Source organism: Nycticebus coucang, chromosome 9 (assembly GCF_027406575.1).
Source record: "Nycticebus coucang isolate mNycCou1 chromosome 9, mNycCou1.pri, whole genome shotgun sequence".
Classification (NCBI taxonomy): domain Eukaryota; kingdom Metazoa; phylum Chordata; class Mammalia; order Primates; family Lorisidae; genus Nycticebus; species Nycticebus coucang.
Genome location: NC_069788.1, coordinates 94,780,082 through 94,805,083, shown reverse-complemented (window position 1 = coordinate 94,805,083; position 25,002 = coordinate 94,780,082). Strand labels below are relative to the sequence as shown.

Here is a 25,002-nt window from a genome sequence, read left to right as displayed (position 1 = left end):
GTATGGGGGGGTTAACTTTCACACATCAAGAGTGATAAGAGTGAAACAAATGTTAAAAAAGAAACTAACCAGTCACAGCTTCCCCAAACTACTTCCCAAACTCGGCTTCCCCAGTGTCTCAGCCAGTTCTGAATACTACCATTTTTTAGTTTGTTTTTAATCTCAAAACCCTTTGCACTATTGCACCAACTCCAACAGTCTCTCTCTTTCTCTCTTTCTCTCTTCTCTCTCTTTCTTACACACGCAAGTCCTTTCCTACACCCTAGAAAAGTCGACAGTATTTCCACATGAACTAGAAGGGAAGGAAACATCACTCTTTGTTTCCTCCGGGATGCAAGCAGCTAACTTAGGAAGGGCTGCAGAAGAACCATTTGAAGATGCTAGATAATAATGGGACCAGTGAGAGCAAAGGAGATGCCCGCGAAAGAAGAAAGTGGTGAGTGTGAGATAAAGGAGGGATGGGGGAAGGGAGAAGCTGTCCTAGCAGCTGAGCCTCGAAGCCCTGGACTCCCACTCCACAGACTAGAGCTGCCCAGAACAATGGGACCTTCTGCTTCTCCCTGTGCTTTGCTGCTGCAGGTCTCAACGGCAACCCGCTATTGTAAATGGTTTTGCCCTTGGCCTCAACATCAATCACAGGTGAAACCTTGGCGTGTGGGTCTGTAAACAGATGACTATCCTCACCTTCCCCCCCTAACACATACACATCGGGGGTGACCCTTGGCATGAATTACATGCCAAGACAATAGCAATGTTACCGCAATTATGTGTGATAAAATGACCAAAGAATGTTCCTTATCACAGAGTCTTCGACCTTAAAAACAGACATTATCCACTGCAACCAGACTTTACCGACATGGAAACTGAGGCCCAGAGAGGTTGGTCAAGGTCACGTACATTATCAGGAGCAGAGCTTGCGCCGATTGTGAGGACACACTCTTTCCGCTACTTGCACCGCCTAGCACAACTACATTTAATTTTAGTTCATCACACATTCAGCTTGTGCTTTCGAGGAATTTTATAGTCCCCAATCCATCTGTGCATTTTGCCATTCCTCTAGCTTCACTTTATTCAATGCTTCCCCTGTATCTGGTGCACCGTCCTTAAAAGAAGAGGAGAGGCCCAAGAGTTTAAATTGATGGCCATCTGTTTGTCATTTTGACAGCAAAGCAGTGGCTAAAACATCCACAGCTCAGAGGGCTCCAGCTTCTTCAGAAGGGCCCCAGTTCTAGATCTGCAATCCACCTCAGGCAAGGGCAGAGAAAGGATTTACAGCCACTAAGAATAAAGCCACCACTGTCAACTTACAGCACACACGGTCATTTAGAAAAGTATTAGGTTTTACATTTCAGAAGGGCTTTAAATACAGTTAAGACTGTTTAGGTGGAAATCAAACAGTCAGAATGTATTCAAATATGCGCAATTGTTAAAATAACACGTGCGATGAAAAGTTGAAGGCTGGGTTTTCAGACTGCCACATAATGACGGCGGAGGGTGCCAAGCTGCAGCGTGAACCCTTCCTGTAGCCGTGGGTACCTGAGGAGCATTTAAAGGGCTGTAACTGTGGCAGCATTGTTGCCTTTGGAACCAGGGGCGGGTGTATTCCTCATCTCCGCCAGAGCTTTGGTCAAAAGCCATACCACTTGAAGTGGCTGAAGGGTTTTCAAAATGCCACCAGGTGTGGAAAAAGCTCCCAGAGATTAAACATCCAAATTGTTAAAGAATAATAGTTTATTTCATCAGCAAGTTATGCGTCCTGGGGGAGCAGAGTACAGAGCATTGTTTGTGAGGCCCTGACACACAGAAGGGCATTTTATTTGTGTACAGATACTATAAGTGCAAAGATGGTTTTCTGTGCAGATAAGACGCAACAGGGACTCAGAACCTTAGAAAAATGAGATCTGGCTAAAGTTTCCCTTCTCTGTGCTCTCTCTGTTACTTTAATCTTTTATATCCTTACACAGCCCAGATGGAAACGGAAGCTTCCACTAGTCTAAGGTGTAGAAGTAAATAAACCAACAAAATTTCAGGAATGAATGCACACAGTATTCTACATGCAATAACTTGTCTTTCTGCTATAATAAAAGTTCTGACTTCCATGATTAAAATGCCGCTTGGGACTTGGGAAAACATGATATTCATTAACTTCTCAGCTCAGGCAAAGCTCTGTGCTAGGCACTGAGTGTCAGGCTTCTAGTAGCTTTTTGAAAGCAGACATCCTGTGGAAAACATGCTCTAGCCAAGAGTCTATGTTCTTAGCCTAAGCCCTGAACTTGTCATTTTGACCTCTCTGTTCAAAAAAGCATGACTTCTCTCCTCCACATTCTCCCCAAGACTGGCTTGATCCCGTGACATTCTGTGTGTGCTGTTGTCTCTAAGGTTGTCACATGTGGTTGTCTTCTTGGCCACTACCAAGACTTTCCTGGAAGAAGACTACGGTTCTACAGTCTGCTCAACCTGAGGATCAGGTTCTCCCAGCGAGTGTGCACTCCCACCACATAGGTTACTACTCCCCACACCCGGGCAGGACAGGATTCTGAAGATGCAAAAGATTAAAGAAATAGATGTCATCTTCTAGGCCTTCCAGCAGTTGCTGATCTTGGTAGGGCTACAACCAGAGCCACAGAAGATGCCAAATGTCAAAGGAGTGACAAGAAGGAGGTGCTGGAGCCCCAGGAAAAGGAGATACAGAGCAGTGAGGACCCACTTGGCCTGAGTGGGTTTTAGACAGGTGCAGGGCATTTCAGAGAGGAGAAACACGTTCATGCATTCCACACACACGATCTCACATTTACCACACGTGGTAAGGTACAGAGTACTTCAGGTAAAGCAGGATAAAGCTGACAGGAGATAGTGTATAAACCAGCATCTAGAGTGCTTAGAAGATTTTGACAAGGGCCAGAAGAGCAATTGTAGATGGCCAGCCTTCATTTTTTTTTTTTCTTAGAGACAGAGTCTCACTTTGTCGTCCTCAGTAAAGTGCTGTAGCGTCACAGCTCACAGCAACCTCCAGCTCTTGGGCTTAGCCAATTCTCTTGCCTCAGCCTCCTGAGTAGCTGGGACTATACGAGCCTGCCACAATGCCCGGCTATTTTTTTTGTTGTTGCAGTTTGGCTGGGGCCGGGTTCGAACCCGCCACCCTTGGTATATGGGGCAGGGACCCTACTCACTGAGCCACAGGAGCCACCCCAGGCCCAGCCTTCTTTGGAAATTGTCTCCTCCTCCTTTCAATTCTTCTCCCTGCTACCAAGATCAACAAAGGTGAACCTGTTAGACAACTGAGCCAAAGATGGCCCATGCACATTGGCTCCTGTGCTGGGTACTTCTTCAGTGAATGCTGAACCCCGTTACCTCTGCTGATGCCAAACTCAAATTTTTATACATCCAGTAATTTTTTAAATAGCCAAAGCCGTCAACATTTAGCCATTTAGAAGCTGCCTGCTTTGTACATCACACAAAACTACCATTGGCATCTGCTGGGCATTAACAGATACAGTCTTGTGGTTAGAAGACCCTAAGCAGCTACTGCCTCCAGAGCAATCTGACCCAGAGACTCCTTGCCATGCTCCTGAGCAATAGAAATCATCCAGACACATATAGGGCCCCATCCTCCTATCCCCTGGGAGTTCCCTTGCCCTCCCTCTGACCTTTAACAGACTCTTACCATGAGGGACTTCACTGCATGCAAACCTGTCAAAGTGTACCACCCAAAAAAGCTTCCATATGCTTCTGCCACTTTGTGGTCATATCTTTTTCTTTTTTTGTTGAGACAGAGTCTCACTATGTCGCCCTTGGTAGAGTGCATGGCATCACAGCTCACAGCAACCTCAAACTCTTGGGTTTAAGCAACTCTCTTGCTTCAGCCTCCCAAGTAGCTGGGACTACAGGTGCCTACTACATTGCCTGGCTATTTTTTTGTTATAGCTGTCATTGTTGTTTAGCAGGTTTAGGCCAAGTTCAAACCCGCCGGCCCTGGTAGATGTGGCTGGCACCCTAGCCACTGAGCTATGGGCACTGAGCCACAAGGTCATATTTTTTCCTTTGATTGGCCTCTAGATCTCTCAAACCCCCTACACCAGGCTGCCATATTTATAGTCATGTGACTAAAGCCAGTCCAGTCCCCAACCTTTCTTGGGGACACAGAATTCAGATATAGAAAATAGAAGTAGCAAATTAGACATCTAAATATCCTTAAATATGCTCTCAGTACCCCCCACACCCCATTTTTGCCACAAAAAAGTAAGTTTGTGTGAAGGAGTCTGTTACTTGCAATAAAACTATGTTAATGAACTTAAAAAGTTTACTGAAAGAGCTCAGCATAGAGAGAGAGGAATTTCAACACTAGCAATCAGGGAAATTTTCAAGTGAGAAAGAAATTAGACATTGGAATTGGGCCTTGAAACCTGAGTTCTTCGTGAGCGCTCATCAACAGAGGACTAAAGACGTATGGCACGCCAGCTTCAGGAAAGCCGGGCCAGGCTAGAGAAAACGGTCGAGCTAGGGAGCTAAGGTGGGACAGAGGTCACACAGGTAGGCCTCAACCCTTGTGGGTGCCTGTGGGATTCCAATGCAGCTAAAGAAAACCACGTTTTTCATTTCCTGACATCCTGAGGTGTTTGTGGTACAGGCTGAAAATAAAGCCTCAGAGTGGAGCTGAGGTAACATGCCTCTGTTCACACTGCCTCCCTTACCTCTAGGGAAACTAGAAAGCTGTGGGGAAAAGGTTGCGAAAAGGAGCATGAGGGCTTCTGTAACTACTGATGTCTTGTCATTTATGAGTGAGGACACCACCCACCCCTAGCATAGTCAACAGAGAGCCACTGAAGCTGAGTAAGGCAGAAACCATGAGTGTAGTGTTTTAGGAAATTTGGGGCAAAGGTGTTGAAGATGGTTTGGAGAAGGAGAGTCCAGAGCCAAAACTTCAGGTGGAAAGGGACAAAAAGCTGAGATGATGCTGCCACCAATGGGAAGAGAGAGACTAGTGCCCACAGTCCCTCAAGGGAAAAGAAGAGTGAGGGCTGGGACTGACTAGAGTGGCAGGGAGGCAGCGTGCCTTCAGACTGTAGGAATGAAGCCCAGGGAGATCCGAGAACCCACGGCCAGAATTAAAACTTTAAAAGTTAGGAGAGAGGGGAGTTTTGTTTCTGTTAATGGTTAGTTTCTCACAGACCAATCCTCTTGCAGATAACTACCAACTTGGCTTTAAAAAGAACCAAATGAGGGTGCATCTTACAAGGGTACATGTGAAACTTAGTAAATGTAGAATAGAAATGTCTTAACACAATAACTAAGAAAATGCCAGGAAGGCTATGTTAACCAGTGTGATGAAAATGTGTCAAACGGTCTATAAAACCAGTGTATGGTGCCCCATGATCGCATTAATGTGCACAGCTATGATTTAATTAAATAAATAAATAAAAAGAACCAAATGAGGAAGCAGAGACTAGAATACCTGAAGGCAGCAAGGCACACAAAAGCAGCAAAACCTTTAGGGGAGTCAAAAGAAAGAAAAAGCAAAGGGTGACATGTCAGGAGTTTTTTGTTTTTAAGATTTTTCACTCATCAGTGCCACATGGGGCATTTAAAATTTAGATAGTGGGCAGTGCCCGTAACTCAGTGGGTAGGGTGTCGGCTACATACACCCAGGCTGGCAGGTTCAAACCCAGCCCAGGTCAGCTAAACAGCAATGACAAGTGCAAAGAAAAAATAGCCAGGTGTTGGGGCGGGCACCTGCAGTCCCAGCTACTCGGGAGGCTGAGGCAAGAGAATCATTTAAGCCCAAGAGTTTGAGGCTGCTGTGAGCTGTGATGCCACTGCACTCTACCAAGGGCAACATAGTGAGAATCAGTCTCAAAAAAAAAATAAAATTAATAAAAAATAAAATAAAATACAATTTCGCTAGAAATCCAAGGTCTTACTGACTTGAAGAACCAAAAAAGACAGAGTTACAGGTAACTACAAAAGGCAGACAGTGAAAATAATATCCCAGAAAGGAGAGTTTGAGAAGGGGAAGCCTCCAGTTTTGTGTAAAAACTACTGTGGCTATACACATGGAGTGAAGATTACAAACAAAGACTAAAATAACAAGGATTTAGCTGCTGCCCACTGCAGGAAAGATAGGGGTTGGAATTAGAGTTTACTAAAGGTATCTGCCTGCTGTGCTGAGACAAAACAAATCAATATTTTTCAAAAATAACATAATCCAGAGTCTTTGCAATGTACCATTCACAACATCCAAGTTACCATGATTAGAAATATAAAGAAATACAGATATATAAAGAAAATACAGCTTATATTTAAGAAAAAACCAAATGCAATTAGAAAGACTAACCTCAAAATGACCCAAATATTATAATTAACAGGCAATAATTTAAAAAACCTGTTAAAACTATGCACATACTTTTACCATACATATACAAATTATGCACATGACATTAAAAAATGCTCATAATAAACAAGAACTGACCAGAAAATCTGAAATGAAATATAAAAACAATTTTTTTTTTTTTTTTTGTAGAGACAGAGTCTCACTTTATGGCCCTCGGTAGAGTGCTATGGCCTCACATAGCTCACAGCAACCTCCAACTCCTGGGCTTAAGCGATTCTCTTGCCTCAGCCTCCCGAGTAGCTGGGACTACAGGCACCCGCCACAACGCCCAGCTATTTTTTTTGGTTGCAGTTTGGCCGGGGCCGGGTTTGAACTCGTCACCCTTGGTATATGGGGCCGGCGCCTTACCGACTGAGCCACAGGCACTGCCCCTAAAAACAATTTTTTAAATTTCCTAAATGGGTTTAAGAACAAAAGGGAAAGGACAAAAGAGAGTCTATGAATTACTGAAAACTAAACAAACAGATTTACCTGATCTTTAAGACAGAGAGAAATAAAGTCTGAAAAAAATACAAACTTTAGGGGCCCATGAGACAGACTATTTATCACCATACAGTGATTAAAATCTGAGAAGAGAAAACAAAGACAGAAAGAGAAAGAATGAAATATCCAGATTATTTGAAGAAATAATGACCATAAACTTCCCTAATTTAAAGACATACATTTTCATGTTTAAGAAGCTCTGTAAACACTAATCAAGATATACACAAAGAAAATCATACCTAGCCACATCGTAGTCAAACTTCTGAAATACAAAGATTAAAAATCAGAACAAAAGAACAACATGATTAATGCACCCAGAATGAGTAGGAACATTATGTACATAAGTCCAATGACAAAGACAACACCAGATTTCTCATCAGAAATGAGAAGCTGAGGCAAGAGAATCGCTTAAGCCCAAGAGTTGGAGGTTGCTGTGAGCTATGACGCCACAGCACTCTACCAAGGGTGACAAAAGTGAGGCTCTGTCTCAAAAGAAAAAAAAAATTAGGTGGTGGGTACAGTGGCTCACACCTGTAATCCTAGGACTCGGACAGGCCAATGCAGGAAGGTCCCTTGAACTTAGGAGTAAAGACCAGCCTGATCTATCTCCACCAAAAATAGAAAAAATTAGTTGGATGTTGTGGTGCATGCCTGTAGTCCCAGCTGAGGGAGGCTGAGGTAGGAGGATATGTTGAGCCCCGGAGTTTGAGGTTGTAATGAGCTATGATGATACCATTGCACTCTACCCAGGGTGACAGAGTCAGACTCTGTTAAAAGGAAAGGAAAAGAAAAGGAAAGAAAAAGAAGAACAAATGAAACCCAAAGCCAAAAGAAGGAAATGGCAGAGTGGAGATCAATTCAACATAAAACAAAAATAGGGGAAAAAAAAAAAAAAAAGTCAATGAAACCAAAGGCTGTTTTTTTTTGGAGAACATTAATAGAACAGATAACACTCTAACCAGTATTATTATTATTTTTTTTGTAGAGACAGAGTCTCACTGTACCGCCCTCGGGTAGAGTGCCCTGGCGTCACACGGCTCACAGCAACCTCCAACTCTTGGGCTTACGCGATTCTCTTGCCTCAGCCTCCCGAGCAGCTGGGACTACAGGCGCCCGCCACAACGCCCAGCTATTTTTTTGTTGCAGTTTGGCCGGGGCTCAACTGGGTTTGAACCCGCCACCCTCGGCATAAGGGGCTGGCGCCCTACTCACTGAGCACAGGCGCCGCCCTCTAACCATTATTATTAGGAAAAAAAGAAGAGAAAAAATTACAAATAGCAGGAATGAGAAAAATGATGTCACCACAATCTACAGCTGTTAAAGTATAAGGGGACATTATATACAACTTTATGCTAATAAATTCAATATTTAAATTAAGTTGACAAATTCTCTGAAAGATATAAATTAGTCTACAGGCACATTACCTGAAAGTGTTCAGTTTTACCTGAAAGACAAAAACTAACAAAGATCAAGATAGAAATAGATAATCTAAATAGGCTTATATCTATTAAATAACTTGAATTTGTAGGTAAAAACCTTCACACAAAGACCCCAGGCCCAGATAGTTTCGGTGCTGAATTATATCAAACATTTAAGGAAAAACAATACTAATTCTACACAAATGCTTCCAGGACATTGAACAGGTCAGAGTTCTTTCCACTTTATGAGTCCAGGATGATTCCAATACTGAAACCAGATAAAGACTTGTAAGAAAAGAAAACTAAGGACCAATATCCCTCATAAATATACCTGTAAAATTTCCTTTTTTTTTTTTAGAGACAGAGTCTCACTTTATGGCCCTCGGTAGAGTGCCGTGGCCTCACACAGCTCACAGCAACCTCCAACTCCTGGGCTTAAGCAATTCTCTTGCCTCAGCCTCCCGAGTAGCTGGGACTACAGGCGCCCGCCACAACGCCCGGCTGTTTTTTGGTTGCAGTTTGGCCGGGGCCGGGTTTGAACCCGCCACCCTCGGTATATGGGGCCGGCACCTTACCGACTGAGCCACAGGCGCCGCCCCCTGTAAAATTTCTTAATGAAGGCTCAGTGCCTGTAGCTCAAGTGGCTAAGGCATCAGCCACATACGCCAGAGCTGGCGGGTTCAAATCCAGCCCGGGGCTTGCCAAACAATGACAACTACAACCAAAAAATAGCCGGGCGTTGTGGCAGGTGCCTGTAGTCACAGCTACTCCAGAGGCTAAAGCAAGAGAATCGCTTAAGCCCAGGAGTTAGAGGTTGATATGAGCTGTGATGACACGGCACTCTACCCAGGGTGATATCTTGAGGCTCTGTCTCAAAAAAAAAAAAAAAATTTCTTAATAAAAAAGTTTGGCAAATGAAATGCAATAACAAATGTAAAAAGTAATAAATACATGGTCAAGAAGGGTTTATTCCAGGAATTCAGGTTGATGTAACATTACAGGCAGTCTCTGGGTTATACATGAAAGAAGTTCTGTAGGTGTGTTCTTAAGTTGAATTTGTATGTATATTGGAACAAATACATTTACCTAATACCTGTGATAGCCCCCTTCTGTCTGTGTGAGTTGTACATCAGGGTAACTCGGGGACTGCCAATACAAAGATTGATCAATATAATTTGCCACATTAACAACTAAAAAAGAAATGTCATATGATTATTTCAATAGACACATTTGACAAAATACAACATCTATTCTTGGTAAAATCTGTCAAGAAATAGCAATAGCAAGGAACTTCCTCAACTTGATAATTAGCATTTACAACAAAAAATACTGTAGCTACTATCATATCAAAACTGAATGCTTTCCTCCTAAGATTAGGAACAGGACAAGGTTCTTTGCTCTTGTTACTACTTCTACTTCACAGTCTATTGAAAGTTCTGGTCCTGCAATCAGGCAAGAAAAAGAAATAAAAGGCAATCAAATTGGAAAGGAAGAAGTAAAACTGTATTTGCAGATTATGTCAATTTCTTTGTGGAAAGTCCCAAAGAATCTACAGAAAAGAACTTAGAACTAACAAGTGATGTATCTTACATCAATATACAACAAGTGATGTAGACACATAATTATACAAAAAGCAATATTTCTACAACAACATGGTAAATAACAATCACATATTAAAATAAAAAATATAATTTGCAATAACATAAGTAACAGAAATACTGAGAGATAAATCTCACAAAAGATATGCATGACCTGTATGCTAAAAACTACAAAACATCACTGAGAGAAATTAAAGAGTATGTCCTGTCCTTTGGAGGACTCAGTATGATGAAGATGTTAATTTTCCTCAAATTGATCTAAAGATTCAAAGTTATCCCAATAAAAATCTCATCAGGATTTTCTCTTGCCAAGCTGACTAACAATTCATATGTAGCCAGACACAGTGGTTCACTTATGTAATCCTAGCACTCTGGGAGGCTGAGGCAGGTGGATTGCTTGAGCTCAGGAGTTCAAGACCAGCCTGAGCTATAGCAAGACCCCTGTCTCTGAAAAAAACAAAGAAAGAAAAATTCATATGTAAATACAAAGGACTCAAAACAGCCAAAACAACTTTCAAAAAGAATAAAATTAGAGGACTTCTACTACATGACTCTAAGATTTATTATAACACTGCACTAATCAAGACATTGTGGTATAAGGCATTAAAACAGACAAATAGATTAATGGAACAGAATAGAATTCAGAAACAAACTCACTTATATTGGTCAACTGATTTTAAACAAAAGTACAAAAGTAATTTGGAGGAGAAGGGGAGTTTTTTCAACCAATGGTTCTGAGACAATATGAAACCTTGATAGAAAAACAGAAAGAGAAAGAAAATAAAAGAAAACTCAATACATAACTTACATCACAGACAAAAGGTGATTCAAAATGGACTACAAAATTAAATGTAAAACTATAAAACTATTAAAAGCAAACACAGGGGAAAATCTTTGTGACCTTGTGTAAGACAAATGACTCTTAGCTGTAACACTAAAAGTGCAATCCATAAATGAAAAAATGGATAAATATGACTTCAAAGTAAAGAATGTCTGTTCTTCGGGCGGCGCCTGTGGCTCAAGGAGTAGGGCGCTGGTCCCATATGCCGGAGGTGGCGGGTTCAAACCCAGCCCCGGCCAAAAACCACAAAAAAAAAAAAAAAAAAAAAGAATGTCTGTTCTTCAAAAGACATTGTTAAAAGAACAAAAAACAGGGCGTCACCTGTGGCTCAGTAGTAGGGCGCCAGCCCCATATGCCGAGGGTGGCGGGTTCAAACCCAGCCCCCACCAAACTGCAACAACAACAAAAAAAAAATAGCCGGGTGCTGTGGCAGGTGCCTGTAGTCCCAGCTACTCGGGAGGCTGAGGCAAGAGAATCGCTTAAGCTCAGGAGCTGGAGGTTGCTGTAAGCTGTGTGATGCCACGGCACTCTACCAAGGGTCATAAAGTGAGATTCTGTCTCTACAAAAAAAAAAAAAAAAGGAACAAAAAACAGCTGGGCACCTGTAGCTCAGTGGTTAGGGGCTGGTGGGTTCAAACCCAGCCTAGACCTGCTAAAACAAAACAAAACAAAAAAAGCTGGGCGTCGTAGCTGTGATCTGTAGACCCAGTTACTCGGGAGGCTGAGAAAAGAGAATCACTTAAGCCCAAGAGCTTGAGGTTGCTGTGAGCCACCACAGCACTCTACCGAGGGCAACAAAGTAAGACTCTGTCTCAATTAAAAAAAAAAAAAAAAGACAAGTCACAGATTGTGATAAATTATTTTTTTCACTGTGCCACAATTGTATTTCTACAGACTAGAAACACGCAACTAGAAAATAAATTTAAAAATTGATACCATTTACCATATCATCAAAAATACACCTAGGGTTCCAGAGGTTGCCCAATAGGAAAACAAACAAACAAACAGATAGGAAAAATTAACAAACTCATATTTTATACTTTATATTTTTAACATTTTTTATTTATACATCAACATATAGAGAAATATTCTGTAAATATTTTACGGAGTTTTATAATGAATATTTTGTGAACAAAGGTACAGTTAGCTAAACTTTCCCATTTTTCCTATGTATGTACGGCAACCTTTGGGGCACCCTGTATATCTAGTAAAAGATACACAAGACTTTACAAAACTCTTCCAAGCATCATTTATAGATAGAGAGAATTTGCTTCCTCAGAGTGGGAAATGGGAAGGAGAGAGTAGGGTTAGAATGGGGGGCAGATGACCAAACACTGTGTCTAACAGGTCAATATTCAGCATTTACATTATGAAGACCATGTCAATATCTACATCTTACATTAATTGTAAATTACATTTACTTTTTTTGGTACAGGTTTTTCACACAGAGTTAGCATTTCCTTAGTTTTCTGCATAACTTTCACTAAACAGTCTTCCAACCCCCTGAATGGCATTGAAAAATTCCCTCCATAATATCAACTGCAATCAGGTGACCACTTGATTGGTCCCATAGATTGTGATAGCGTTTGCATAACACACATTTGACAAAGATATTTATCTGGAATATATAAAAACTTTTTAAACTGAACAAGTAAATAAACGACCCAACAACATAACAGGCAAAGGCTGGAACAAGCACTTTGCTAAAGGGAAGGTATATTAATGGCAAATAAGAACATAAAAAATTGCTCAACAACAATAGCCATTAAGGAAATGCCAATTAAGTCTACAGTGAGATATTACCATTGGTTATCTATTACAACAGCTGGACTTTTCAAAGTCTGGTCATACCAAGTTTTGACAATAATGTAATGCAATTGGAACCTCTTAGACACTGCTGGTAGGAATTAAAATAGTACAAATACTCTGAAAAACATTTTGGCAGTTTCTTACAAAATTAAACATACACCTAACTGTAGGACCCAACTATTCCAGTCACAGGTATTCATGCAAATGAAATGGAAACAATTCAAACGTCCATCAAAACAACTCAAAAACACTTAGGCTAGTGGTTCTCAACCTGTGGGTCGCAACCCACAGGAACTGTATTAAAGGGCCATGGCGTTAAGGTTGAGAACCACTGATTTAGGCTGCTTCCACATTTTGGCGATTGTAAATTGAGCTGTGATAAACAGTCTAGTGCAAATGTCCTTATAATAAAAGGATTTTTTTTCTTCTGGGTAGATGCCTAGCAATGGAATTGCGGGATTAAATGAGGGTCTGAGTTCAGATTACCAGGCCGTGATATATGTATACCCTGGAATACTATTTAGCTACTAAAAAAGATGGAAACTTTACAGCTTTTGTATTAACCTGGATGGAGGTAGAACACATTCTTGTTAGTAAAGCATCACAAGAACGGAGAAGCAAGAATCCAATGTATTCTATTCTAACATGAAGGCAGTTGATGAGCTAACACAAGGGGGGATAGGGGAATGAGCAAGTGAGGAGAGGGACGGAGGGGAGGGATGGCGGGTCACAGTGTATAGCACACCTTTTGCGGGCGGGACACAATTATAAGAGGGACATTATCTAACAAATGCCATCAGTGTAACCTAATTGTTTGTACCCTCAATGAATCCCAAACAATAAAATAATAATAATAAAACCAATTTAAAAACAAATTATGATATCTCCACACAATGAATTACTACTCAGCAGTAAAGAGGATGGAAGTGTTAACCCATGCCACAACATAGATGGATCTGTAAAAAAATCACCCTGACAGAAAGAAGACAGACACACACATCCCTCAAACATCCCTATTTTTATATAATTCTAGACAGTGCAAAGTAATCTGCAGTGACAGAGGCAGACTGGAGGTTACTTGCCTACGTGTTAGAGGGTGAGGAGGAATGAGAGTTTGCAGAACCGGAATGATGCAGCTTTTCCAGGTGATGAACATCTTCATCACTTCCTTACCAGGGAGGCACAGGTGAGTGCCAGAACTTAACCAAATGGCACACTTTCAATATGTACAGTGTATTCTATGTCAGTAAAAAAGATTACCTGATATCTTAACAGGTGCTTCTTAAAATTTTCCACCGAGAGGGGTGGCGCCTGTGACTCAATGGAGTAGGGCACCAGCCCCACGTGCCGGAGGTGGTGGGTTCAAACCCAGCCCAGGCCAAAAACTGCAAAAAAAAAAAAAAAAACAATTTCCACCGAGGTAGCCCTGCTGAGTGACAGGCATAAAGCTCTAAGGGTCTAGGAATAGAACCATAATCCACCAGTCGCAAAGTCACAAAACCCAAATTGCTTTAAGTCTCATCTTAATTTATTACATATATATGTGTGTGTGAGTGTATACACATATAGTTTCACATTAATTACTAGTTAAACCGTATAACATTTTACCCCACAAAATTTTAAGTTAAATAAATATAAGAGGATAGACCCTGTTTTGTCTGTGGCTTTGCTTACCTCGGGCATACAAGTAAGAACAATGTCAAAACATTTTAGCAGTAAAATTATAAAATCTACATGCTTTTACTATTTTCCTGTGTTTATTTCTCCCCACTCTTTTTTGTTTCTTAGTTATAATTACTGGAAAAATGAGACAGAAAATGTATATGTCAATATTGGATACTAGTCTCCTCTTTCAAAGAAGCAACACTTAAGAATTCCAAATGTTTGTATTTTAAATGATTTAAAACAAAAAAATGCATTGGACTCTGCTTTTACCCAGGAAGAGGGAATTTGGGGTTCTTATTAAATATTCTAGATATTTACATAAAATCTTTTTCTTGTTATTTCCTTTCCGCTGGATTATATGATGTTTTAGAATTATAAATCTGCTACTTTGATAAACAATTGGCAATTTTATGAACCTTTATAAGTAAATGGTCTAAAATAAATACATAAATACATATTTCATTGTCTCTAGAATTAAGGAACTAATTAAAAATACTTTTTGAATAGTTATAGATTTAACTCACCTAAGAAGGGTCAAGTAAGACCAAATTGACCTCAGCTTGCCAGAGAGGTTGTTGACTGAAAAAGTACACGCTTAAGAATTCTAATCTCTTCAGGAATTTCTCTTTCCCCTTGCCTCAGCATTCGTGAAATCTCAGTGCTGTCCTCTGAGTATTCAAGATGCTGCAAGTAGTTTAAAGCAAGATGTCTCAAGATTAAGACAAAAATATCACACAGGGGATCTTGCTGAAATGCTGATTCAGTAGGTCCGAACCAAAGCCCAGGATTCTACACTTCTCACAGGCTCCCAGGTGATGCCTAAGCAAGGTACACTCCATACGCTGCTGCTTCTAAACCACACTGAGCAAAGGCTTAAACCGCAGCAGGTCTCCAAGGGTGGTACCTGGACCAACAGCAGCAGCATCCCCTGGGAGCCTGGGAGCCTGGGAGAATGGCAAGCTTGGGGGCCCTACTCCAGATCTCGGTGGAAGAGCCCAGCAGGCCGTGTGTTAATAAGCCTTCCAGGTGACTCTGATGCACCCTGATAGTCAAGAACCACTGGCTTACAGAATAAGGAAGGAAGAAGGGCAGCTGCTGTTCCGTTTGCAAAGGTATACCGTTCTAAGAGAAAGCCGTGGAAGCTTTAGAAGAAGCCTAGTTATGAAGGACTATTTTAAACCAGAATGTGCTTAAGTCTTCCAAGAGACATCATCAGTTCTAATTTTTTTTTAAGAAAGAAAACACCATATTAAACACATAAACATAAAAGCTTTCTTGTTGACAAGGTACAATATATATGCCACCAGCATAAATCACGGGCTCCATTTTCACATGTTTATAATAAACATGTCACAATCATATATTTTAAAACTCTCTTTCCTCTCCAAACTGTTTAAATTAGAACACATAAAAACTACATCTATTCTTAAACTTTACAAACCTTAAATAATGTGTGAGAACATTACGGAACGATTAGAGAAACACAACACAGCCACTGACTTACAGTGGAAAAACAAAACACTATCAGTTGGGCAAACAGCATAATTAGAGGATCCTCTGTATGATGGTGTTGGCAAGCTGATTTCACCCTGTGGTGAACCAACATTTCCAATGACCACCCGATGAGAACGAGGTCAACCAGATGATTATTTTGAATAATTTTTCCACTTTCACAAAGAGATATTAAAAAAACCCAAAACACTGTTGCGAGCACCCAGATAGTACGTAAAAGAGATCTGTAGAGCTGTACAGGTAACTAACAAAGACTCCAGAGATACATTCAACTGAATCAAAAACAGAGAATGGTAGGAGGATGACACACCAGAATTCAATAAAAGTGGAAAGAAATTGATAGGGCAAAACCAAATTTTTATATTCAGGCTCCCCCAAAGGTCATGCAGAAAATGGACAGTATATAAAAATTGGTTATCTATGGAAAAGGGCAGTTGAGAACATAAACAGGTACAGGTCACACCAAGTTGCTGGGGCCACATAAACTCAAAGTCAAACAAGCATTATCTGTGCTTTGGCTTCATTCACGTCATGTGTGTTGGTAAGCCACCCACCAGTGCCCTCAGTCCACTCCACCTCTCCCCTTACTCTCCTAGTGCTGATCTAAGAAAACCTTTAATACCCGGAGAGGGTACGGAGCACCTGCCCTGCCTCTCAGAGTGTGATCCAGGGCCAGCACGCATCACCCGGGGGGTGCACTTTGTCAGAATCTCCTGGGCCCCACCTTGTACCTGTGGAACCAGAATCTACGTTGTAACATCTCCAGGAGATCCATGGGCGCATCCAATTTGAGGATGTCCACACCTGTCTTCCTTCTTTGGGGTGCACCTGGAAGACCCCCCACCCCTCGGATTTCATTTCTGGCTCTGAACCACAAGCCTTCCCCACGGCTCAGCTTTGCTACTTCAGGGATGGTGGCATGGAGGTCAACCTCACTCAATATCACGCCAAGCTAACAATTGGCTTGGGAAGAAGTTTCTTGTAAGTAATTTAATGTCCTTTTATCAAATTGTATCTTATTTTGGAGAGGAAGGTGGAGAGGTTGGTACTATTCCTGTTCCACATACTGAGAAAAAAGCCAGTCTTATGAAAGTTAAGTGAATTATTTAAGTTCAGAGCTTATTAACAGCAAAGTCCGGACTAAGTGCCACGCTCCTTCTTATTTGTGTTACACCGTATTGTGCATCCTTCGCTGGAGTCCTGCAGAGGAAAGAGAAAAGCTCCCACGTGCACTGTGGCATGTGCTTCTGACAGTTTAACTTCTAATCAAGAATGGGGCTCCGGTTTTTTTTCTTCTTTTGGGGGGTGGGGAGGGCTTTGTCTTTTATTTTGTTGGTTTTTGGTTTTTACAGCAGCTCTTTACAGCTCTTTATGTTCTTTACAGCAGCTCATATGCCCCAAAATGACTTGATCAGCATCACCTCACTCATCATCCCCGTCCTGGGAATTCTACCTGCACATGAATGCCCCCCCTCCACTATGGAATTTAGAAAGAATATATTTATGTATTTTTTCTGGTGGAAAAAAAAATCTCAGCACTCATTTTTCAAATGGAATCTTACATTTTAGCCCTAAAAGAGAGGAAGTTTTCTAACCAGTCTTAGTCCAGGGCTCTCTGGCTTAGAAGATTTCTGCACCAGAGTCTTCTAACCTAAGTCTCTATAGCAAACTGTCCTAGCTGCAAAGAATAAAAGAAGAGAAATAAATCAGTCATTGTCTAGGCCAGTGCTCAAATTGTGCTGTACATTAGAATCCCTGGGGGAAGTGTTTGGGTTTTTTTTTGAGACTGAGTCTCACTATGTTGCCCTCAGTAGAGTACCATGATGTCACAGCTCACAGCAACCTCCAACTCTTGGGCTTAAGCGATTCTCTTGCCTCAGCCTCCTAAGTAGCTGGAACTACAGGCTCCTGCCACATTGCCCGGCTATTTTTTGGTTGTAGTTGTCATTGTTTGGCAGGCCCAGGTTGGGTTTGAACCCACCAGCCTTGGTGTATGTGGCCAGGGCCCTAGCCGCTGAGCTACAGGCACCAAGCCCCTAGGGGAGCTTTTAAAACTCCCTATGGCCAGGCTACATTACAGACCAATTAAGTCAGAATTTTGGGGTGTAGAATCAGGTATTGGATTTTTTTTTCTTCAAACTCCCCAGGCAATGCCAAAATGCATCTGGGTTTGAGAACTAAGGAGCTAGGTGATGACCCCCATTAAATCTCAAACTGACGCCATGAGGCCGGTTCTATCCATGGCTCCACTTATCCCATGCTTACATCATTCCCCATGCACGCCAGGTAGCAGCATCTCAGCCCAAATATTTCTGCCCAAATCTCAGCATCTCCTCTGTTAAAACAGCTGTTTCAATTGGGGATACGTTTGTTTTTCGGCAATGCTCTTCCATTTAATGGAGAATTTTTTTCCCATTCCCTTAATATTCCTTCCCATTAAGGCACAACCTACAAACAGCAGATGAATTACACTTAAGCAGCCACTACAAAGGACAAGATGTTTTATCTCAATGGAACATTTTCTATGATTCCATTATTTTACTCTGGCACGACATCCCTAATGTTTTAAGTAAGGCATAGCTTTCCTTTTCTCCTCCCCCCCAACTTTGTTAAAATTATGCTGGAATTTCAGCTGGAAATTTGCTCTAAAAGATCTTCAAGAAACAATCCATATAAAGAATACTGCGGTATTTATTTTTTATGAGCAGCTGAAGGCTGATCAAAATGATCCTCCCAAGCCACAAAATGCGTAACCCTGGCATTTTTCAGGACTATTTGTTGGCACACTGAACACAGGTCAAGATATGACATGGCATTTTATTTTCATTATTATTCTTGAGTCTCCTGAATCTTCAGGCAGCAATCCTTAAAGACACTCATTCATGGTTAGCAGATAATGTGGTCTTTTTTCACCCTGCAGTGACCTAGTACAGAGAAAATACAGTGAATAAACTTTTTGCCAAAGAAGTGCTATTAACTTGTCCTTGGATCGCAACTGCCTGTGTGTGAACTTCTAGAATATTTTCCAGACTCTCTTTTCAATGAGCAGAGCTTGCTGAGTTTGCCAAACCTACTTCCTCACCTTTGTCTATTCTGTTCTTTGGCAATTCCTCTTAACAAGTCTACCCCATTCAAGATCTTTCCCCTGCTCTAATCCATTTCATTACATTCTCTTCAATTTTTAACTATTCAAAGAACTCCCAAAAAGAATGTATGTAGTCAGAGTCACAATTGATTTTCTGTTAACCGTGGAAAGAAGATTTATGTATATACCCATAGAAACATACATCGTTTTCAGCACCCAGTTAGTACAAAAGAATTAAAGTCATATATTCTACTCCATAAATTTGGTTCTATTTAGTGATAAAATACCATATTATTAAAGACAACGATTAAATAGTTGTAAATATTGGTGCACGTGTTTGGTGCTGATCTTGAGTCTTTCCAATACATCAACAATCTTTGCAAGGGTCACTGGAGGCAAAATAAAGCCACCAGCCAAGATGTTTCAGGTGAGAAGTGAGGGGCAGATGAAAAGATCTGCCAGCATATTAACAGCCCTACATGGCAGCTATAGGCATGAGGATTCCAGAATCGAGTAGACCTGGGTTCAAATCCTGGCTGTCACTAATCCTACCTATGAATCCCTTGGTCAGATATTCAGCCTCTGTAACTATTCGCATCTCTTAAAATGCAAGTAATAGCAATAGTGACCTTCATGAGGCTGCTAGGAGGATAAAGGTGCTTAGAAAGTAATGAATGCATGTTAGCTATTCTAACTGCGTTTTAAAGAGTCAAATGCAACCCAAAGAAACCCATGCCCAAGAGGAACAGGCGTATATTATTTAAGTCTGTCTTACAGATAAGAAACGTGAGGCTCACAGAGATTACACTTTTAAAAACATAAAAACGACTGCACTATTCCCTGTTTGATTCTTCAGTGACTCCCATCATCAGAAAATTACAAAGAAGCCTCAAGTCCAAACTCCTTACCACAGCATAATCAATCCCTCAGTGATATTTTCTCAAACACAAAGTCAATTCCACCACAAAACCTTTGCACAGCGCCACCAGTAGTAGCATTGCTCCTGCATCCCCCACGTTGTCATTCTATCTGTGCACACGTCTAACAAAGCACCGTGGCATTTCTCTAAGGGTGTTAGTTTACATGTCTGACTCCCCATTCTACAGGGACAATGTCTCATTCATCTTTGCAGCCACAGCATCTAACCTGGTGGGACTCCATAACATGGAGATTCCTGCTGGATTCCATAAAATGCTGATGGATGGATGAATGGGTTAGTGGATTTTTCAGAGCTATGCAACAAGTAAATGGTAGAGCTAATGCAGACCCCACATCTTCCAGCTTCTTACTGGGCTTTCATTCCCCTGGTTCCCCCACTGCCTTTACCAATGTGTGGGTGACATCTCAGAAAAGGAATCAAGGTTTGGATCCAGAATGGACTCGCCAAATAACCTTAGGCGATGTGTTTAAAAACCATCAAACAAAAACTAATAAAGTGTGTGTCGTAATGTATATATCTACAAAAGAGGCTGATAACTCAAAACTGAACTTCAGAATACATGAGAGGTGAAGGAAGAACAAGAGAGAAACCTATTAGATAATGCGGACAAGTTCCTTCTTGAAAAGTGTCTTAATCTAAAACTGTCACAATAGTAAATATAATTAGATAACGATAATAATGCCATATACCACAGTTTATTACCATCCTTTCTTCTGAGGCTTTCAATTGGAACTGAAAACACAATTACTAATTAAATTAGACAACAGGAGGTATCATTTTCCAAATGGAACCTCATGATATAAATGACTTACTGCAGCTTCTCAAATTCCTCACTGTCACCCAAAGAAGAGGCTGTTAGTTGGCTAAAGTCAGAAAAACAGACCCACATAATGCATTTGTTCTTTCATTCAAAATGTAATTAATTTATGTGTTTTCTAAATAGTTACTGTGGCCACTGTAAGGCCACAAAGATGATAAAGCTCAGTTCCTCCCCTCAAGGAGCTTAATGGACCCAGGTGGGTGGAAAAGCGCACAGATGGCCAAAACCTTGTCAACGTGACTTGAATAAACGAACAAGTCTCAGGGGAGGAGACTAGAAACAGGGGCCTCGCATTTCTTCTCTTGGAGGAGTCTGGGTAAAACATAGAAACAGAATTTTAAAGTGGAGGCAGGAGGCCATACTCCTCTAAGGGACTTGAGAACATTCTGTTTGCTTTTTTCTTTTCTTTTTAAAAATTCAATTATGTAACGGAATGTACCAAGTTCTTCACCTGACTTTTAATTGAAGCCTTTTCCAAACTGTGCTTTTAAAGGGATTCAAAGGGTGGGGGGGGGGGATAAGGTTCTGCAGTCCAATGAAAATTTAGGACAATTAAGTAAAAATTAAAGTTAAAAAAAGTCTTCAAAATACTACTTTTTTTTTTTTTTTTGGCTAAAAGACATCTCAGACCCTATAATATAAGATGAATTCAGAATCTCCTAGAAGTGGGCATAATGTGCAGCTTTGACCAAATTAATTTAATGTTTGTTTTTTAGGAACATCTTGTTGGCTGTGTTCTGAAAAACAGAAAATATTAGCCCAGGCCAGGCAGGGTGGCTCACACCTATAATCCTAGCACTTTGAAAGACCAAGGTGGGAGGATCGCTTGAGCGCAGAAGTTCCCAAACCAGCCTAAGCAAGAGCAAGATGCTGAGAGGCCGTCTCTACTAAAAATAGAAAGTTTAGCTGGGTGTGGTGGCCGGCGCCCACAGTCCCAGCTACTCAGGAGGCTGAGGCAGGAGGAGTGCTTGAGCCCAGGAGTTTTCTGAGGTTGCCAGTGAGCTACAATGACACCACTGCCTGCCAGCCTGGGTGACAGATGAGAGACCCTATCTCAACAATAAAACAAAACAACAGAAAAGCAAATATTAGTCCAGCGAAAAATATATATACATCACTCCCTCTTCTTATTTTAAAGACTTTTTCACAATTTAAAGGGAAAAAAAGAGGGTGCCTACAATGGAGCAATTAAGGGGATGGTAAACCAGGGCCTGCAGCAGTAGAGTGACTTGCAAGTCATATTCACCGTGGGACCTGGCCTTAAAATTGCGTAAAGCTTCTCAGTTTCAGTTTCCATGTTAGTCAAATGGGAATAATGGCATCACCTGCCTCGTAGGTGGGGGTCGGGGATATTAACTGAGAGAGGCAAGTCAAATCATCCAACAAAGTACTTAGCAGAGAGAACACTTTCCATGTTGGGGAATCCCGCATCAGACGCTGACAGTGACAGAGAGAAGCCATTAGGGTTATTCCATTGAAACTGTGTGTTCTTCTTCTTTTTTTTTTTTAGAGACAGAGTCTCACTTTGTCGCCCTCAGTAAAGTGCCATGGTGTCACAGCTCACAGCAATCTCCAGTTCTTGGACTTAGGTGATTCTCTTGCCTCAGCCTCGGGTGTAGCTAGGACGACAGTCACCTGCCACGCACCCGGCTATTTTTTTGTTGCAGTTTGGCTGGGGCTGGGTTGGAACCGGCCACCCACCCTCGGTATACGGGGCCGGCGCCCTACTCACTGAGCCACAGGCACCACCTGAAACTGTGTCTTCTCATGATGAAACAAAAATATACTCAGCTTGAACAACTAAAAGACTCAGTTTCGGCCATGTGGTCTGAACAAACACACCAAAATGGAAGAGGAGTCTGAAGGCAATGCATCTCAAGCCTCATTTTCAAAGAAATGAGTTTAATAGGAAATTATAAAAACAGTGCCCTCGGCTGTCTCTACTTTCCTATGAAATCTGATATCCAGATATCATGATGTATCAGGAGAACAAAGGAAATGTACAGAACAGCAGGATAAACACTTTTGTTTTCTTACCCCATTTCTTTGAGTTAGTCTTTGCAATATGGTGGTAGAAGGAAATACAATATCCATGTTAAATTTATGGCAGATTTCAGGATCTAGGATATTTCTGGGCAAATATATAGAGATAGTAGCAAAGGCACTGACTGTGGGTGTAAAGACAGATCGAGACCTTGAAAACAGACGCTTCACCTAGCCAAGTAAATCAGTTTTTACCACTACCCTCTAAAAAAATTTGCTTAATATAGACCTAAAACAAAAGCAAATCTACACATTAGAGTTTCACAGTTTAAAAAAAAAATGCATGTAAGTTGCCTGGATATCCGAAGCAACCAGTTAGAAAGAAAAAGAATGAGCTATATGACTTCAAAAATTAAATTTTGTTGGATAAAACACCCAAAGACTGCTGCTAACAGAAGTTTGTGTGTAATATTCCTCGATTCAAGTGAGTCAGAGTGTATGTTGGAAATACCTTTGTTGTGTAAAGACTTTGTTGTTGTTTTTTTTTATTGTATCTCTCATCTTACAAGAGGAGACTCAACAAATTCTGTTTTTATTTAACATAAGTAGAGAAATACAGGTGCATTCATTTACCTGGCTTAGTTGTTTCTCACACAGAACACTATTCTAAAGTGAAAATAATATACATACCTCCTAAATTACTTTTAAAAAATATTTAAATAATGAAAATTAGGGAATGGAAAAATGTCAAGGATAGATGGGAAAAAATGAGAAAAGCCCAAAAATAAAAGTATAAACTAATATAAGTATTGTTAAGTATCTCAGGTATCATGAAAGATAACTACTAAAGGGCAAGTATTATAAAATTAGATCAACTAAATGCTCTTTATAAGGCAAGTATGTAAAGTAACACAGGTTAAAAATAAAGTGATAAATATGTTAAGAAAATACAAACATAAAGAAAGCATGCTTTACAAATAACATCAGGCAAAATTTCTAGGCAGGCAGAATCCAATGGGGGCAAATTGATACAAATTCTAATGAAACTTTAAGAGACACTTTTTAGACTAAATAATTTAGCATTAAAAATGTGTCTTTAATAAAAAAAGCTATACAAAAAGAATATAATTAATATATAGTTACCTTATGGAATATGTAAGGAACTGGCTTCAAAATTCCCATGTATACAAAAATTCTTGTGTACTCTGGTCCACCAGTTGGCCCTGTGCAACCCATGTATGTGTACACATATCAAAATTTGGCCCTCCATGCATACATGGGTTTCACATCTCCTAGCTACTGTGTTTTCCATCCATATTTAGTTGAATAAAATCCACATATAAGTGGATCCACACAGTTGAAACCCACATTGTTAAAGACAGGGGTTACCTGCTAGCTCAGAGATATTGCAGGTATAATGAGTCCCACACCACCATAATAAAGCAAATATTGCAGTAAAGTGAGTCATACAAATTTTTTGGTTTCCCAGTGACTATAAAGGCATTTTTACACTATTCAATAGTCTATTAAGTGTGCAATAGCATTATGTCTAAAAAAAAAAAAAAAAAAGGTTGTCCATATGTTCATTAAAACTGCTTTGTTGCTAAAAAGAAAAAAGGGTAATGATCATTTGAGCTTTTGGTGATTAATTATCGTTTTGCTGTTTGAGGGTCTTGCCTCAATCTTGATGGCTACTAACTCATCATGGTGATGATTGCTGAAGGTTGGGGTGGCTGTGACAATTTCTTAATGTAAGAAAATAGTAAAGTTTGCCTATTTGATTGACTCCCCCTTGCACAAAAGATTTCTCTGTAGCATGCAATGCTATTTGATAGCATTTTACCCACAGTAGAACATCCTTCAAAATTGGAATCAGTCCTATCAAATAACTACCACTGCTTCATCAACTAAGTTGACGTAGGATTCTAACTCCTTCATTGTCATTTCAACAGTGGTCACAGCATATTCACCAGAAGTACATTTCCATCTCAAGAAATGATTTTCTTTACTTATCCATATGAAACAACTCCTCACTCATTCAAGTCTAATCATGAGATTGCAGCAATTCAGTCACTCTTTCAGGCTCCTTTTCTAATTCTAGTTGTCTTGCTATTTGCACCACATCTGCAGTTATTTCCTCCACCAAAGTCTTGAACCACTGAAAACTCAGCCATGAGGGTTGGAGTCAACATTTTCCAAACTCCTGTTAATGTTGATATTTTGACTTCATCCCACAAATTACAAAGGTTCTCAGTGGTGTCTAGAATAGTGAATCCTTTCCAGAAGGTTTTTAATTTGCTCTGCCCAGATCCATCAGAGGAATCACTACCTGTGGTAGCTATATCTTTACAAAATGTCTTTCTTGATTTGCATTTCTCTGATTATTAAGGATGATGAGCATGTTTTCATGTGTCTGTAGGCTGTGCACCTGTCTTCTTCAGAGAAATTTCTCTTCAAGTC

General features: G+C 40.6%; 1 protein-coding gene across 10 annotated transcripts in view; it reads right to left on the bottom strand.

Moving 5' to 3' along the window:
* Positions 1 to 25,002, bottom strand: part of FOXN3 (forkhead box N3) — a 391,460-nt gene that overhangs the window by 303,456 nt on the left and 63,002 nt on the right. Inside the window, exon 1 of one of the 10 annotated variants that reach the window (XM_053603880.1) lies at positions 13,798 to 13,866. The exons of the other annotated variants lie outside the window; for them this stretch is intronic. The gene's annotated coding sequence lies outside the window, so the exon portion shown is untranslated. Of the gene's footprint in view, positions 1 to 13,797; positions 13,867 to 25,002 lie in introns of those variants that run through there. 10 annotated transcript variants of the gene reach the window in all.